At 37.7% G+C, this 16,229-nt stretch overlaps 1 protein-coding gene across 5 annotated transcripts in view; it reads right to left on the minus strand.

The window, feature by feature from the left end:
• Positions 1-16,229, minus strand: part of MC2R (melanocortin 2 receptor) — a 47,656-nt gene that overhangs the window by 17,244 nt on the left and 14,183 nt on the right. Inside the window, exons 2-3 of one of the 5 annotated variants that reach the window (XM_072757850.1) lie at positions 9,839-9,871; positions 7,487-7,578 (exon numbers count right to left, since the gene is read on the minus strand). The exons of 2 other annotated variants lie outside the window; for them this stretch is intronic. The gene's annotated coding sequence lies outside the window, so the exon portion shown is untranslated. The remainder of the gene's footprint in view (positions 1-7,486; positions 7,579-9,838; positions 9,872-16,229) is intronic. 2 more of the 5 variants (XM_072757851.1, XM_072757853.1) reach the window with 2 other exon arrangements.

Here is a 16,229-nt window from a genome sequence, read left to right on the forward strand (position 1 = left end):
AGTCCACAGGGGAATTATGGGTCAGGATGAGCAGTGCTAGCACAGCAGGTACTAGTGCTAGGCCAGCTAGAAAAAAATGAGTGCCCATCATTGCTTCTGTCCTTGGGGAATGTTGCAACAGGTCCCTGCTCTCTGGCACAACCCTAATATTCGTCAGCAGATCTCTGTGTATAACTCAGGTGTTTTTCAAACTGCTGTCTCTGTGCTGAGTCTCAGAGCAAGTGAAATCATGGGCGTGAAGTCTCCATTTCCTATTGCCCTCTACATTTTCCAGACATAAGCTCTATAGTTTCAAAGACAGATGTTATAGAGGCTCATCTACTCAGTGCAGGTTTCTTGGACTGTAGAGCCCGTTGTGGGGTTTAGACTCAATGTTCCTCAGGAGGGGCTTCTCTGGCTTTGATAGCTTTCCCACTTGTGAGTTACCATCCTGGGTGTATGGGCACTGACTAACCCACATGTCTGCCACTCCCACCTATCTCAATGTGGCTTTCTCTTTGTATCCTTAGTTTGTATGATCTATTCTGCTAGTCAACTCTGTTTGTTTCCAGAGATAGCTGTTATGTATACAGAATAGATTTAGGTGTGTCTGTGGGACCTGGTAAGCTCAAGACCTTCCTACTTGATACCCTATCCAGAGCCAGTTTAATCAGATTTGGTATGCATTTTCAATCTTGAATGCATTTGATGGTAGAACTGATAAAGAAAAAAAGAAATGGTGAAAGAGATTCTGGTACTTCTTAGGAAGAGGTGGTTCTGAAATCCAGCTTCAGTCAATGGACATTGATAATCTGTTCCTGTCAACCCTATAAATCCGAGGAGGCTACTGAACATGAATAGAAATTTGAATTTGAAATAGGGTGGTCTGTGGAGCCATCTTCAAGAGGCCATCAGTCAGCCATTGTTCATGTGGATTCATGAATTCTTGCCAATCTGGTTGGTAGGGTCTACAGGTGGAGTGCAACCCCATTTTTTAAAAAAAATATTTAAATTCCAGTTAGTTAACATACAGTGTAATATTATTTTTAGGTGTATGATATAGTGATTCAGAAGTTCCATACATCATGCTCATCACAGCAAGTGTAGTCCTTCATACTCATCACCTATTGAACACATCCCCACCCCCACCTCCATTCCCCTAACCACTGATTTGTTCTCCATAGTTAAGAGTCCATTTCTTGGTTTACTTCTCTCTCTTTTTTGTCCCTTTGCTTCTTTTTTCTTTCTTAAATTCCACATATGAGTGAAATCATATGGTATTTGTCTTTATCTATTTCACTTTTTCTCTAAATCCATCCAAGTAATTGCAAATGGCATGATTTCATTATTTTTTATGTCTGAGTAATATTCCATTGTGTATATATAGCACATCTTTTTTTATCCATTGATCAATCAATGGGCACTTGGGTTGTTTACATAACTTGTAAATAATGCTGCCTTAAACATAGGAGAGCATGTATTCTTGCAATTAGTATTATTATTATTTTGGGTGAAAACCCAGTAATGTGATTGCTGGATCATAGGATAGTTCTATTTTTAACTTTTTGAGGAAACTCCACACTGTTTTCCAGAGTAGTTGCATTACTTTGCATTCCTACCAATAGTGGAAGAGGGTTCCCTATCCTCATCAACACCTATTGTTTCTTGTGTTGTTGATTTTAGTTAGGCCATTGATTTTAACAGATGTGAGGTAATATCTCATAGCAGTTTTGGTTTGTATTTCCCTGATGATGAGTGATGATGAGCATCTTTTCATGTGTCTGTTAGCCATCTGTATGTTTTCTTTGGAAAAATGTCTATTCATGTCTTCTGTCCATTTTTAACTGGATTATTATTATTATTTTGGTGTTGACTTTTATATTTTGGATACAAACCCTTTATAAGATATGTCATTTGCAATTATCTTCTATTCTGTAGCTTACCTTTTAGTTTTGTTGTTTCCTTCATTGGGCAGAAGCTTTTTATTTTGATGAAGTCCCAATAGTTTACTTTTTATTTGTTCCCCTTGCCTCAGGAAACATATCTAGAAAGAAGTTGCTATGACCAATGACAAAGAAGTCACTTCCTGTGTTCTCTTCTAGGATTTTAATGATTTCTTGTCTCACATTTAGGTCACTATCCCATTTTGAATTTATTTTTGTGTGTAGTATAAGAGAGTGGTCCATTCTTTTGCATGTCACTGTCCAGTTTTCCTAATACCATTTGTTGAAGAGGCTATTTCCTATTGGATATTCCTTCGTGCTTTGTCAAAGGTTAATTGACCGTGTATTGTAAGTTTACTTCTGTGTTTTCTATTTTGTTCTATTGATCGATGTGTGTTTTTGGCCAGTACCATACTGTTTTGATCACTACCACTTTGTAATATAACTTGAAGTCTAGAATTATGATGCCTCCAGCTTTGTTTTTCTTTATCAATATTGTTTTGTCTATTTAGGGTCTTTGTGGTTCCATACAAATTTTAGTATTGTTTGTTCTAGTTCTATGAAAAATGCTGTTGGTATATTGATGAGAATTGCATTATATGTGTGGATTGCTTTGGGTAACATAGACATTTTAACAATATTTGCTCTTCCAATTCATGAGCATGGAATGCCTTTCCATTTTTTGTATCATATTCAGTTTCTTTCATTAGTGTCTTTTAATTTTCAGAGTAGAGGCTTTTCACCTCTTTGGGTAGGTTTGTTCCTAGGTATCATTGTTTTTGGTGCAATTGTAAATGGGATTGATTCCTTACTTTCTCTTTCTGCTGCTTCATTGTTGGTGTATAGAAATGCAACAGATTTCTATACATTGATTTTGTGTCCTGTGACTTTACTGTCCTAGTAGGTTTTTTTTTGTTGTTGTTGTTGTTGTTGTAGAGTTTTAGGGCTTTCTGTGTATAACATCATGTCATTTGTAAATAGCGAAAGTTTTACTTCTTCCTTGCCAATTTGGATGCATTTTATTTCTTTTTGTTTCCTGATTGCTGTGACAAGGTCTTCCACTACTATGTTAAATAATGGTGGTGAGAGTGGACATCCCTATCTTGTTCCTGACCTTAGGGAAAATGCTCTCAATTTTTCCCCATTGAAGATAATATTAGTTGTGGGTTTTTCATATATGGACTTTATTATGTTGAGGTATGTTTCCTCTTAACCTACTTTGTCAACGTTTTTTATCGAGAACGGATGTTGTAATTTGTCAAATGTTTTTTCTGTATCTAATGATTTCTTTTATTAATGTGATGTGTCACATCGATTCATTTCTGAATATTGAACCATGCTTGCAACCAAATCCCACTATCTTGTGGTAAATTAGTTTTTAAGAAGTATTGTTGGATTTGATTTCCTAGTATTTTGTTGAGGATTTTTGCACCTGTGTTCATCATGGATATTGTCCTGTAGTTCTCTTTTTCAGTGTGTCTTTATCTGGTTTTGGTATCAGAGTAATAAATTTGAACGTTTTCCTTCCTTCCATTTTTTTGGGATAGTTTGAGAACAGGGATCAACTCTTCTTTAAATGTTTGGTAGAATTCACCTGTAAAACCATCTGGTCCTGGATTTTTGGGTTTTGGGAGGTGTTTGATTTTTTGTTTTGTTTTGTTTTGTTTGCCCCACTGATTCAATTTCTTTCCCAGTAATCAATCAGTCTGTTTACATTTTCTATTTCTTTCTGTTTTGGTAGCTTATGTTTCTAGGAATTTATCCATTCCTTCTAGGTTGTTCAATTCGTTGCCATATACTTTTTCATAATATTCTCTTACAAGTGTTTGTATCTCTGTGGTGTCGATTGTTATTTCTCTTCTCATTGGTGATTTTGTTCATTTGGGTCCTTTTTCTTTTTTGTTAAGTTTTACTTTATCAATTAAAAAAAAACAGCTCTTGATTTCATTGATCTGTTGTATTGGTTTGTTTTTTGTTTCTATATTATTTATTTCTGCTCTAATCCTTAATATTGCCTTCCTTCTGCTGGCTTTTGGCTTCATTTGTAGTCCTTTAACCCCTTTAGGTATAAGGCTATGTTTAAGTTGGTTTTTTTTTTTTTTTTTTTTTTTTTGCTTCTTGAGTTAAGCCTGTGTTGCTATATATTTCCCTCTTAGAATGAGTTTGCTGCATTCTGAAGATTTTGGATCATTTTGTTTTAATTTTCATTTGTTTCCATGTAATTTTAAATTTCTTTTTTGATTTCCTGGTTATTTAATAGCAAGTGTTGAACCTCCATGTATCTGTGGTCTTTACAGATTTTTCTTCATATAGTTGATTTCTAGTTTCCTAATGTGGTCAGAAAAGATGCATGGTATGACTTCAATCTTCTTGAATTGTTTTTTGTTTTTGGTGGGGGGGGGTGCTATTATGTGACCTATTCTAGAGAATGTTTCCTGTGCACTTGAAAATAATGTGTATTCTGCTGTTTTCGGATGGATTGTTCTGAATATATCTGTTAAGTCCATCTGGTCCAGTGAGTTATTCCAAGCCTTTGTTTCTTTATTTTAGATAACTGTCCATTGATGTAAGTGGGGTGTTAAAGTACCCTACTATTATTGTATTATTATCAATGAATTCCTTTATTTCTGTTATTAATTGTTCTGTGTATTTGTGTGCTCCCATGTTGGGTGTATAAATACTTATGATTGTTATATCTTCTCATTAGATTGTGCTCTTTATTACCATATAGTACTCTTCTTTGTCTCTTGTTACAGTCTTTGTTTTAAAGTCTAGTTTGTCTGATATATAAGTATTCCTACTGCAGCTTTCTTTTGACTTCCACTTGCATGATAAATATTTCTCCATCCCCTCAATTTCAATCTGCAGGTGTATTTATGAATAAAATGAGTCTGTTATAGGCAGTATATAGATGGGTCTTGTTTTTTATTTATTCTGACATCCTATGTCTTTTGACTGGAACATTTAGTCCAGTTACATTCAAAGTAATTACTGATAGATATAAATTTATTGTCATTTTATTTCTTGTTTTGTGGTTGTTTATGGAAATTTTCTCTGATCCTTTCTTGTCTTTCAGGTTTTGCTGATTTTCTTTAGATATTTGTATTTCTTTCTCTTTATTCTTTGTATATTTACTAGTGGTTTTTGATATGTGGTTACCATTAGGTTTGTATATAACCTCTTCTGCATATATCAGTCTATATTAAGTTGATGATCATTTAAGTATGAACTATTTTTTCTCCTCTCCTTCCTGTATATGTTATTATATTTTATATACATTTTTTGGTTAGTTCCTTGATTAATTTTTTTTACAGAAATATTTGTTTTGGGGATGCCTAGGTGGCTCAGCAGTTGAGTGTCTGCCTTTAGCTCAGGGTATTATCCTGGAGTCCCAGGATTGAGTCCCACACTGGGCTCCCCTCAAGGAGTCTGCTTCTCCCTCTGCCTATGTCTCTGCCTCTCTCTATGTCTCTCATGAATAAATAAATAAAATATTTAAAAAGAAATATTCCTTTTTACAGTTTTTGTATTTCCTACCTTCATATTGTTACTTTTGGTCTCTCCTTTCCACTCAAAATGGAGTGGAAGGTGTATTTCTTGCAGGGCTGGTTTAGGACTCATGAACTTTAGTTTTTGTCTGGGAAACCGTTTATCTCTCCTTCTATTTTGGAATATAACCTTGGTGGATAGAGTATTCTTGGCTGTAGATTTTTCCCATTCAGCACTTTGAATATATCATACCACTCTCTTCTGGTTTGTAAAGTTTCTGTTGAAAATTTCCTGCTAGCCTATGGGTTTTCCCTTGTGAGTTAATTACTTATTTTGCATCGCTTCTTTTAAGATTTCTTTCTTTATCACTATATTTCACAGATTTAATTACAATGTTCTTGGTGTAGACTTGCTTTTGTTGAGTTTAGTAGGGGTTTTTGTGCCTCCTGGATCTGGATATCTGCTACCTTTCCCAGATTAGGGAAGTATTTCTTCAAATAAATTATCTGTCCTCCTTTTCCTATCTTCTTCTTTTGAGACTCCTATAATATGAATATTATTACACCTGATGAAATTACTGAATTCCCTAAGTCTTCCTGCTTTGCATATTTTCTCTTTTGTTTAGCTTCACTGTTTTTCTTACTTTGTCTTCTAGAGCATTCATTCATTCCCCTGCTTCTTCCAGCTTGCTGTTCATTGCATCAAATGTATTTCTAATCTCATTTATTGCACTATTGATATCTGATTGATTCTTTTTTAACTCTTTTATTTTTGTAGTAATGATCATTATGATCATTATAATGATTTTATGATCATTGCTTTAAATTCTTCATCTGCATGTTACTTTTATCTGTTTTGCTTAGTTCTCTGGCCCTAGTCTTTTAAAAAAAAGATTTTATTTACTTATTTATTTGAGAGAAAGAGAGAGAGAGAATGAGAGAGAGAGAGAGAGAGAGAGAGATGTGTGTGCATGAGCAGGAGGAGGGGCAGAGGGAGAAGGAGAGAAAGAATTGTAAGCAGACTCTGCACTGACTGCAAAGCCCAACGTGGGGCCCAATCTTACAACCCTGAGATCATGACCTAACCTGAAATCAAAAGTCAGATGCTTAACTGACTGAGTCACCCAGAGACCTCTCTCTGGCCCTTGTCTTATTTTGTTCTTTTGTTTGGGATAAATTCCTCTGTCTTGTCATTTTGTCTAAGTCTGCCTCGTGTCTGCATTTTAAAAAGCGAGTTATGTCTCCTGCTCCTAAAAGTAATGGCCTTATGAAGAAGAGATCATGTAGTACTCAAGGCCAGCACTTCAGGGAGTGTCTTCAGTGTGTGCTCTCTGTGCTCTGCTGTTATGTTTCGGCTGCTCTATCCTTCTGGCCAGTCACCTGCAGAAGTTCTGTTTCCTATTGCAGGCCATGTTTGGTCCTTGGCCTGAATGTGGTGAGTTTAGTTAGTTGTGCTTTGATCTAAGTACCATCTCCACTGGAAATGACACCCTGCTGAACTCTCTGATTGGGAGACATGATGTGAGCAGAAATTTGTGTTGGTCTCCTGGAAGGGCAATTTCATCAGTGCACAGGTATGTGGGGCTAAGGGTAACAAGTTAGGTAGCCAGTTCTAGCCTCTGCTGCTTCGCACAGGTGGCTCTATGTTTATGCTAAGGGGCAGTGGGAGGGGATGGTTCCAACCAACTCCTTTGTTCAGAGAAGTGACTCCATGAATGCTGCCTGTCAGGGATGTACTCTGAGAACAAATATTCTCCCCTTTGTGAGCCCCAGGAACTCTTCAGATTACTGTTTCCATGCTCTCTACTCCCAGGTTTTTTGCCTATCTTCTCTCCAAGACCAACACATTGACCTCTAGGGTCTATTGAAGCTAAGCCTGCTGACCTTTAAAATTCCAGGCTTTAAGTCTCACTCATTGCAAATACTCAAGAAATTCAGCTCAGCTCATTTTCTATGCCAGTGGTGATGGGGAAATGTTCTCCTTGTGCATTCCCTTGTGTGTTTCCCTCTCTCTCTATCACCCTTCTCTGCTACCATGGCTCCCTTCTCTCCACAGCAGCCATGATCTATTTGTACCTTAAACCACGTCTCTGCACTTCAGACCTTCTTCAATGTGGCCTCTTCTCTCCCAGAACAGGAGTTTGTTCTGTCAGTCTTCAGGTTGATTTCTGGGGTATTTAGGATGAATTGATAGTTAGTTATATTCATGGATGGGCTTAGGGTCCTATTCCGCTACCATCTTCATGCCTCCAGTGTGCAACCTCATTCTTGGTTGAAGAGGGCGATGATACTAATAGGTGTTTATGAGTGCTTACTATATACTAGACACCATTCTACATACTCCACACACATTAATTCATTTAACTCTTACAACAACTCTGTAGGTAGGTAATGTTATTATCCCCCTTACAATTGAGAAAACCATCCAAAAAGTTAGGTAACTGCCCAGTGCCACACTCTGGGCGGGTGTGTACTCGAGCCACCTCTTAACTGCCATACTTGCATCCCTTTCTTAAATAGCAAGAGTAATAATATGCAAAAATTAGACAAATAGTTCCCCACCCCAACCCAAACTGCAACAAAAACCGATATGTATTATCTGCTTATTGGTTCAGTGTCTTTCTCAGAGCTCTATAGGGATCATATGTTATAATATATTTATATGCTCCTGTTGCTCAAACTAAGGTATTATTGTAGAAAACATTAAGTAACAGAAGAAACAAAACTCTTTTTATTAACACTTTACAGTAATTCTATGTTAACTGATCTCAATGATCCAAATATTTCAGGAGAGAATGTTCTTTGGCTTAAAGAATGTGGATAATAATCTCCACTTGCTGTGGTCTGGCTTGCACCAATTAAAAACTCTCTACTGCTTCTTTCTTGTTTGCTTTTGTGTCTTGATTTCTTTACTCCAAACAACACAGTTTTAGAGTACTTTTGCTTCCTTCCTTGGCTTGCAGTTTGCTGGGCAATAAGTGTCCACCTTACAAAACCATACTGCTTCTCTCCAACCAGAATTCTACTGAAACCTGCTTCTTGCTAAACAAAATGGGTCAGGAGCCCAGCTTCAGCTAAACCTCTCTCTCTTCCACTATGATCCCTTTTGCATTAACACCACTAGCACTTATGCATCTACAGTCATATTCTATATTTTAGGTTAAAGAAGTTTTGTTTTAATTGGAAACACTGTTTATAAATTTGTTTTCTTTTAGTTTGGCAGAGCCATAGACTACTACAATATCTTAAATATTGATTTAAAAAACCCTGCCCCATTTTAATACTCTTTAAAGACAAATTTAAATTCTTCATCATAGTAGGAAAACCTAGAGCATGCTTGAAGATTTTTGGCTAGTCTTTTTGAAAACCAATGTGATATGAAAAGCAAAATAACATTAACTATTCATGGGATATTTAGTAGAAAACAAAAGCAAGCCTACTTGTGTTCCTTAACACCTGTCAAAATGTTATTAGTTCATTTTCTAGCTTCAATGTACCAAATGTGAGATTATTTTCCAAATTAATAAAGAAACACATTCCTTGAAGCAACAGTTTTCTTTGTAAACATTTTGCTTTTTACAGTTGTAGTAGAAGGTGCAATTTAAAACAGGGGGATCTGGACTTAAGTGATAATAAATGATGAATTTCTATATCATGCTGCCAGGGAACACAGTGTGATAAGCATTAATGTTCCCCAGAATGTTTGTGGTAAGTTGGAACAGTTGCTAAAGTTATGGCTAAGCAAAGAATTTTAGAAAATAACACCAAGAATTATTAAGAATTATTATCCCACAATAAAGAAAGAATACATTTAAACTAGCAGGTGTTTTGCTTTTTCTTTTTTTTCTTTTTGCTTCTTGCTGACTCTGGCCTTGTCTACACAAATCGAGCATTTGATTCCCGGCCTCAGTATGGCCATGACATTATTGATTGACCAGCTATTTGTGCATACCCCCTAAAGGAGGTCACACGCAGCTTGACTAATCCAGCTAGTTTGGCTAAGTCTTGGTTTATGAGTGATCTTTAAATTTTAGTCATTATTATATTTTTGTTCACCATTGGGATAAATTCTTTGTCTCTCAATCTTGAGCTTTAGAAACTGATGTCTTGGAAGGATCATCAAGACAGTGTGGTCCTGGCACAAAAACAGACACATGGATCAATGAAACAGAATAGAGAACCCAGAAATGGCCCCTCAACTCTATGCTCAACTAATATTCGACAAAGCAGGAAAGACCATCCACTGGAAAAAGGACAGTCTCTTCAGCAAATGGTGCTGGGAAAATTGGACAGCCACATGCAGAGGAATGAAACTGGACCATTCTCTTACAGACACAAAGATAAACTCAAAGTGGACAGAATAGCTAAATGTGAGACAGGAATCCATCAAAATCCTAGAGGAGAACACAGGCAACACCCTTTATTTACCTCAGCCGCAGCAGCTTCTTGCAAGACACGTCTCTAAAGGCAAGGGAAACAAAAGCAAAAATGAACTATTGGCACTTCATCAAGATAAAAAGCTTCTGCACAGCAAAGGAAACTATCAAGAAAGCTACAAGACAACCTACAGAATGGGAGAAGATATTTGCAAATAACATATTAGATAAAGGGCTAGTATCCAAGATCTATAAAGAACTTATTAAACCCAACACTCAAAAAACCAACCAATATAGTCAAGAAATAGGTAGAAAGGGATGCCTGGGTTCCTCAGTGGTTGGGCATCTGCCTTTGGCTCAGGGCGTGATCCCAGGTTCCTGGGATCAAGTCCTGCATTGGGCTCCCCATGGGGAGCCTGCTTCTCTGCCTGTGTCTCTGCTTCTCTCTGTGTATCTCTCATGAATAAATAAATAAAATCTTAAAAAAAGATATGGTCAGAAGACATGAATAGATATTTCTCCAAAGAAGACCTATATATAAGTCTACAAATAGACAACAGACACATGAAAAAAATCCTCCACATCACTTGGCATCAGGGAAATACAAACCAAAACCATGAGATACCACTTTATATACCAGTTAGAATGGCTAAAATTAGCAAGTCAGGAAACAAATGCTGGCAAGGATGCAGAGAAAGAAGAACCTTATTAAACTGTTGGTGGGAATGCAAACTGGTACAGTCACTCTGGAAAACAGTAGGGAGGTTCCTCAAGAAGTTAAAAATAGAGCTACCCAACAAACCAGCAATTGCACTGCTGGGATTTACCCCAAAGATACAGATGCAGTGAAACGCTGGGACACCTGCACCCCGATGTTCACAGCAGCAATGTCCACAATAGCCAAGCTGTGGAAGGAGCCTCAGTGTCCATCGACAGATGATGGATAAAGAAGATATATATATATACACGACATATATATATATATATCGTTGCTCAGCCTTCAGAAAGGATGAATACCTACCATTTGCATCATCATAGATGGAACTGGAGGCTATTATGCTAAGTGAAAAAGGTCAATTGGAGAAAGACAATTATCAAACAGTTTGATTCACATGTAGAATATAAAAAATAGTGCAAAAGATCATAAGGGAAAGAGGGGAAACTGAATCGGGAAAAATCAGAGAGGAAAACAAACCATGAGAGACTCAACCCAGGGAAACAAACAGGGTTGTTGAAGGGGAGGTGAGTGGAAGGATGGGGTAACTAGATGACAGGCGTTAAGGAAGGCATGTGATGTGATGAGCACTGAATGTTATATGTGACTGATGAAATATTGAAAACTACATCAGATAATAATGGTGTACTATATGTTAGCAGATTGAATTAAAAGAAAATTTCAAAGAGAAACTCTGAAGAACCGAATGAATGAAAAAGAAAATGTAATAGAGCACTGGGTGTTATATGCAACTGATGAATCCCTATAATCTACCTCTGAAACTAATAATACACTATATGTTAATTCATTGAATTTAAATAAAATTAAATAAAAATAAAAAACAAGGCTTCATCCTTATGGTGTTGCCCTAGGAGTCAGCCAGTACGGTGAGTGATGGAGAAGTGAGGGAAGTCTTTCATAGCTGTGGACTCTGTACCCAGAAATGACCTTTGCTGACTCATTTGCCCTGAAGGGTCAGTTTAGAGAAAAAGTAGAGAATTATGGACAATCATAATCATATAAGGACTAGAGGTGAAATCAAATTTGTTTTGACTGAGTCTATGAAAACATGAATTATCAGAGCTAATGGCATCACGGGACAAACAAATGTGGCCCCAACTACTGTCATGTAGCTCAACTTGACAGATGCTTCTTGCAGAAACAAAGAGACTAGGCAACTGTAAAATGAGATTTTTATTTATTTTTTATTTTTTGAAAAATATTTTATTTATTTATTTGAAAGAGAGAGAGAGAGAAAGCATGAGCAAGGGGAGGGGCAGAGGGAGAGGGAGAAGAAGACTTCCCACTGAAAGGATCCAGATATGGCGTTAAATCCCAGGACCCTGGGATTGTGACCTGAGCTGAAAGCAGACGCTTAACCAGCTGAGCCACCCAGGCACCCATGAGATTTTTATATTGATTATTACGGACCAGAAAGTTTAAACATATAATTTTTAATATTTTCAAAGAGCCCTAAAAGAAAAGAGAAAGCTCTGTTATTTGTTAAATCCCTGTTATGTGCCAACTGGTACCATGACACATGCTGTACATGGCATATACCATTTTTATCCTTTTGTCAACAATATAAGGTAGTTATATTCTTCCCAATTTGCTTCTCTGAGGAATTGAGGCAGGGAGATCAGACCTCTTCAGACTACTGGTCTGAATTTCCATAGGATTTAATTGCAGAGTTGGGATTTAAATCAATGTCTATTTGGCTCCCCAAATAAGAATTTGTTACAAGAAATCAGTTAATCCTAATGCTTTGTTGCATCTGTTAAGGAAATTCTATTGGCTTTAGTAGAAAATGAAAACATGATAACTTAAAAACCTTAAACCTGAGCATATTTAACCAATTCAGAATGATTTTCTCAACCCTCTCTTTGAAAAATTATTGAAGAAATTCAGAGAACAGAAAGTCCCACAGTCCCCGCTTTGGATTGAGAAAGGATACTGATGCCATGGGACGCCTTAAGCAGAAAGGCTGTATATATCCTGCAGATGGTGGGCTGTGTACAGGGGGTTCCTCTGAATCTTTCCAAAGGTAAGTTAGCGACACTGTGCCAGCTGCTGTTTGTGGTGCTGGGGTCTTGTATTTGCTCTAAAGGAGGACAGCTGGGAAGGAGGATATCATGGCCTTTTTTTTTTTTTTTTACTAGGCAGATGGGTGATTTTTATTACAGGGCTTTCAGGTTATTCCAGCTGGAAGAGTTTTGTAATATAGGCTTTGTGGAGAGCCAGCCTAGGATTTGGGCTCTGGGCCTGAGGGAGTCTGTGTGAGCTGTCAGGCATGACTGGGACTGAGCTGCGTGGAGGTGTATATGTGGGTTGAAGTTCTGGACTACTTCTGAGTGAACTGATAGCTTCCAATCCCAATGTGAGAGGGGGTTCCACATCAAGCAATTCTCACACACCAGCTGGGTGTCCTACAATTCAACTCAATTTTGACACTGTCTGCCTGAAATAGCATCAGATTTCACAGGTTCAGGGCCCAGTACTGTAAGACTGCCCTCCCCCACTTCAGATGCCAATCACAAGTCCAGTTTGTTTCCTATGCTTTTGACGTAACTGGCTATAGATCAGAGATTCCAATGACCCCCTCCTCAAGTCTGATTAATTTGTTAGAGCAGTCACAGAATTCATGGGAAAAGCATACCTACTAGTTTACCAGCTTATTATAAAAGGACACGACTCAGGAACAGCCAGATGGAAAAGATGCATAGGGCAGGTATGTGGAAAGGGTATGGAGCTTCCATGCTCTCTGAGAATACCACTCTCCCTGAGTCTCCATGCGTACACCAACCTAGAAGCTTTCAAACCCCATCCTCTCAGGCTTTTATGGTGGCTTCATTACATGTGCACGATTGGTTAAATCATTGGCCACTGGGAATTGATTCAACCTCAGGGGCCTGCTCCCCTCCTTGGCGGTCAGAGGTTGGTATTGAAAGTTCTCAACACCCTAATCACATGGTTGAGCCCCTTGGTAACCAGCCCCTATCCTTAGGTTACAGAGAGCCTCTCCAAAAGTCACCTCATTACCCTAACAAAAGACACCTTATTGCTCCCATCTCTTAGAAAATTCCAATGGTGTTAGGAGCTCTGTACCAGAAAAGGGAAGGAAGACTAAATATACATTATTCTTATTATGTATCACAGGGCTCCTCTCTGTATTTCAGCTTCTCTGCTGCCTTCTCTCCTTGTTTTCACTAGATGTTTTTAACATTTCTATTTCACTCTGAATAGGTACTACAGAATAGGTACTATAAATATATATATGTATATATATGTATATTTATATATATTTATATATGTATATATTTATATATGTATAAATATTTATATATGTATGTGTAAATGTGTGCAGATGTGTATGAATAATAAAAAGTTTCCCTCTCAACTGTTTATCCCCTATTCCCAATTACTGCTCCTCAAAGAGGTAATGAATCTTCTGGGGTTTCTTCATGCATATATAAGCAAATATGAATATAATCACCTTCTCCCAGTTGTTAGGGTCTCCGAGAAGTAGTTGACAAGATGGAATCAGAAATGCCTGTGAAGGATGAAGGGGAGAGGCAGCAGGAGAAGATAAAGGAGCCTTTGGATTATGAATGGTTCATAGTCTGACTCCTGGGGGCAAGGATGGGAAAGAAAGGAAGATTGAGTAGGAAGAGTCTCAGACTGTGGCCCAGCTCCAGAAAATGTTTTGACCTGGCCAATGAGGAGTCCTTGAGCCGAAGCTACCAATTCCAGGAGTCCTAGGTCCTGTAGAAATAGATCAGTTCTAGTACCCCTGCCGTGCTCAGTCACGGGCTGGGAGCAGCCTAGGGGAAATAGGACTGCAGCACGACCATGGTGGCAGTACATTATGCACCGTGTTTTGTACCTTGTGTCTTGGAGACTTCTCACAAAGCAGATGGCTCACTTTCTCTTTCTTTCTTTTCTTTCTTTCTTTCTTTCTTTCTTTCTTTCTTTCTTTCTTTCTTCTTCTTCTTCTTCTTCTTCTTCTTCTTCTTCTTCTTCTTCTTCTTCTTTTAAAAATCATTGCGTGGTGTTCCATTGTGTAGATATATCTTAAGTTATTGAATCTTTTCTGTATTGGTAGCTGCTTGGGCTCTTTCAAATATGTTGCAGTATAAAGAGTACTGAATGAATAATCATGTAAGTATGTCATTTCTTTCTTCTTTTTTAAAAGATTTCATTTATTTATTCATGAGAGACACACACACAGAGAAAGAGAGAGAGAGAGAGAGGGAGAGAGAGAGAGAGGCAGAGACACAGGCAGAGGGAGAAGCAGGCTCCATGCAGGGAGCCCAATGTGGGACTTGATCCCAGGTCCCCAGGATCACACCCTGGGTCAAAGGAGGCGCTAAACCGCTGAGCCACCCAGGGATCCTGTAAGTATGTACTTACTTATGTGCATGTATGTGAACTTATTATGTTCACATAAGTGGACTTGTGGAATTATTTAGTGAAAGCGTATATGTGGTTTTCACAGATAATGTGAAATTGACTTCCAAAGGAATTGTGCCAATTTATATTCTCACCAAGTAGTGCATAGGAGTACGTTTCCTCCCATAGTCTCTTCAATTCATGGTTAGCAAACTTTTGGATTGTTGCCAATGAAATACCTGGATTTTGGTTTGCATACTTGCCATGAATTTTGTTATCTTTCTTTGTATTACTTAGGTGTCTCAATTGGGTCATGTTCTCTGCCACTCCTGCCCTTTAAGGCATTTCAGTTTTTCTGGTTTTAGATTCCTACTTCTGTCTCAGTGCCCATAAACACACCAGATTTGCATCAATATTTGGCTGAGACAGGCACCAAATGTTTCCTGTTTGGGCACAAACTGTCTTTATAACTGACTTATGCTTTTATTTCTTGTTCTTGAATTCAAAGAGAGAAGAAAAAGAATAGAAAATATGAGTAGCAAAATACACTACTGTTGATCTATAGTACAGAAAGAAGAGCTAAAAAATAAGAAACAATAGTAATCTTAAAGATCAACATGCAGGAGCAAGTTAAGTCTTACATAAATTAAAAGTAGCCAAAGAAAAACTGTCCCGAATGAACACATTTTTGAGTCTTATACAGATAGCTAAATAGATGTCAGTTTTTCTAAAATTACATTATGTAATATGAATAAAGATTAAAAGAGTCAATCACTGAAGTGGAAAAACTGTGTCTCTAGGATACTTAGGTCTGCTTTCTGGTTTAACCATATTCCAGAGAAATGATGCACTTTTCTGGGAAAAGAGCTGGATATGTTCATAAGAATACAATTGAGGATGCTTAACAGAGGGATTACCTAAAAAATACTAAATCTCATCCCTAAACACCTCATCATGATGAGATATTTGGCTTCTGCAGTACTTAATATTTTTAGTGATGACATATCTTGTGTTTCTACTTTTATTTCTTTCTCTTTAAAACAATTCCTAGGGCAGCCTGGGTGGCTCAGCAGTTTAGCACTTGCCTTCCGCCCGGGGCATGATCCTGGAGACCCGAGATCGAGTCCGACGTCGGGCTCCCTAAATGGAGCCTGCTTCTCCCTCTGCCTGTGTCTCTGCTTCTTTCTCTCTGGATCTCTCATGAATAAATAAATAAAATCTTTAAAAAAAATCCCTAATATTCTTGGAAATTTTCAAATATTCCCAGAAGGGAAATCTGAGAAATTGTGTGTGTGTGTGTGTGTGTGTGTGTGTGCGTGACAGAGACAGAGAGACAGAA

This window comes from Vulpes vulpes, chromosome 5, assembly GCF_048418805.1.
Source record: "Vulpes vulpes isolate BD-2025 chromosome 5, VulVul3, whole genome shotgun sequence".
NCBI classification, from domain to species: Eukaryota; Metazoa; Chordata; class Mammalia; order Carnivora; family Canidae; genus Vulpes; species Vulpes vulpes.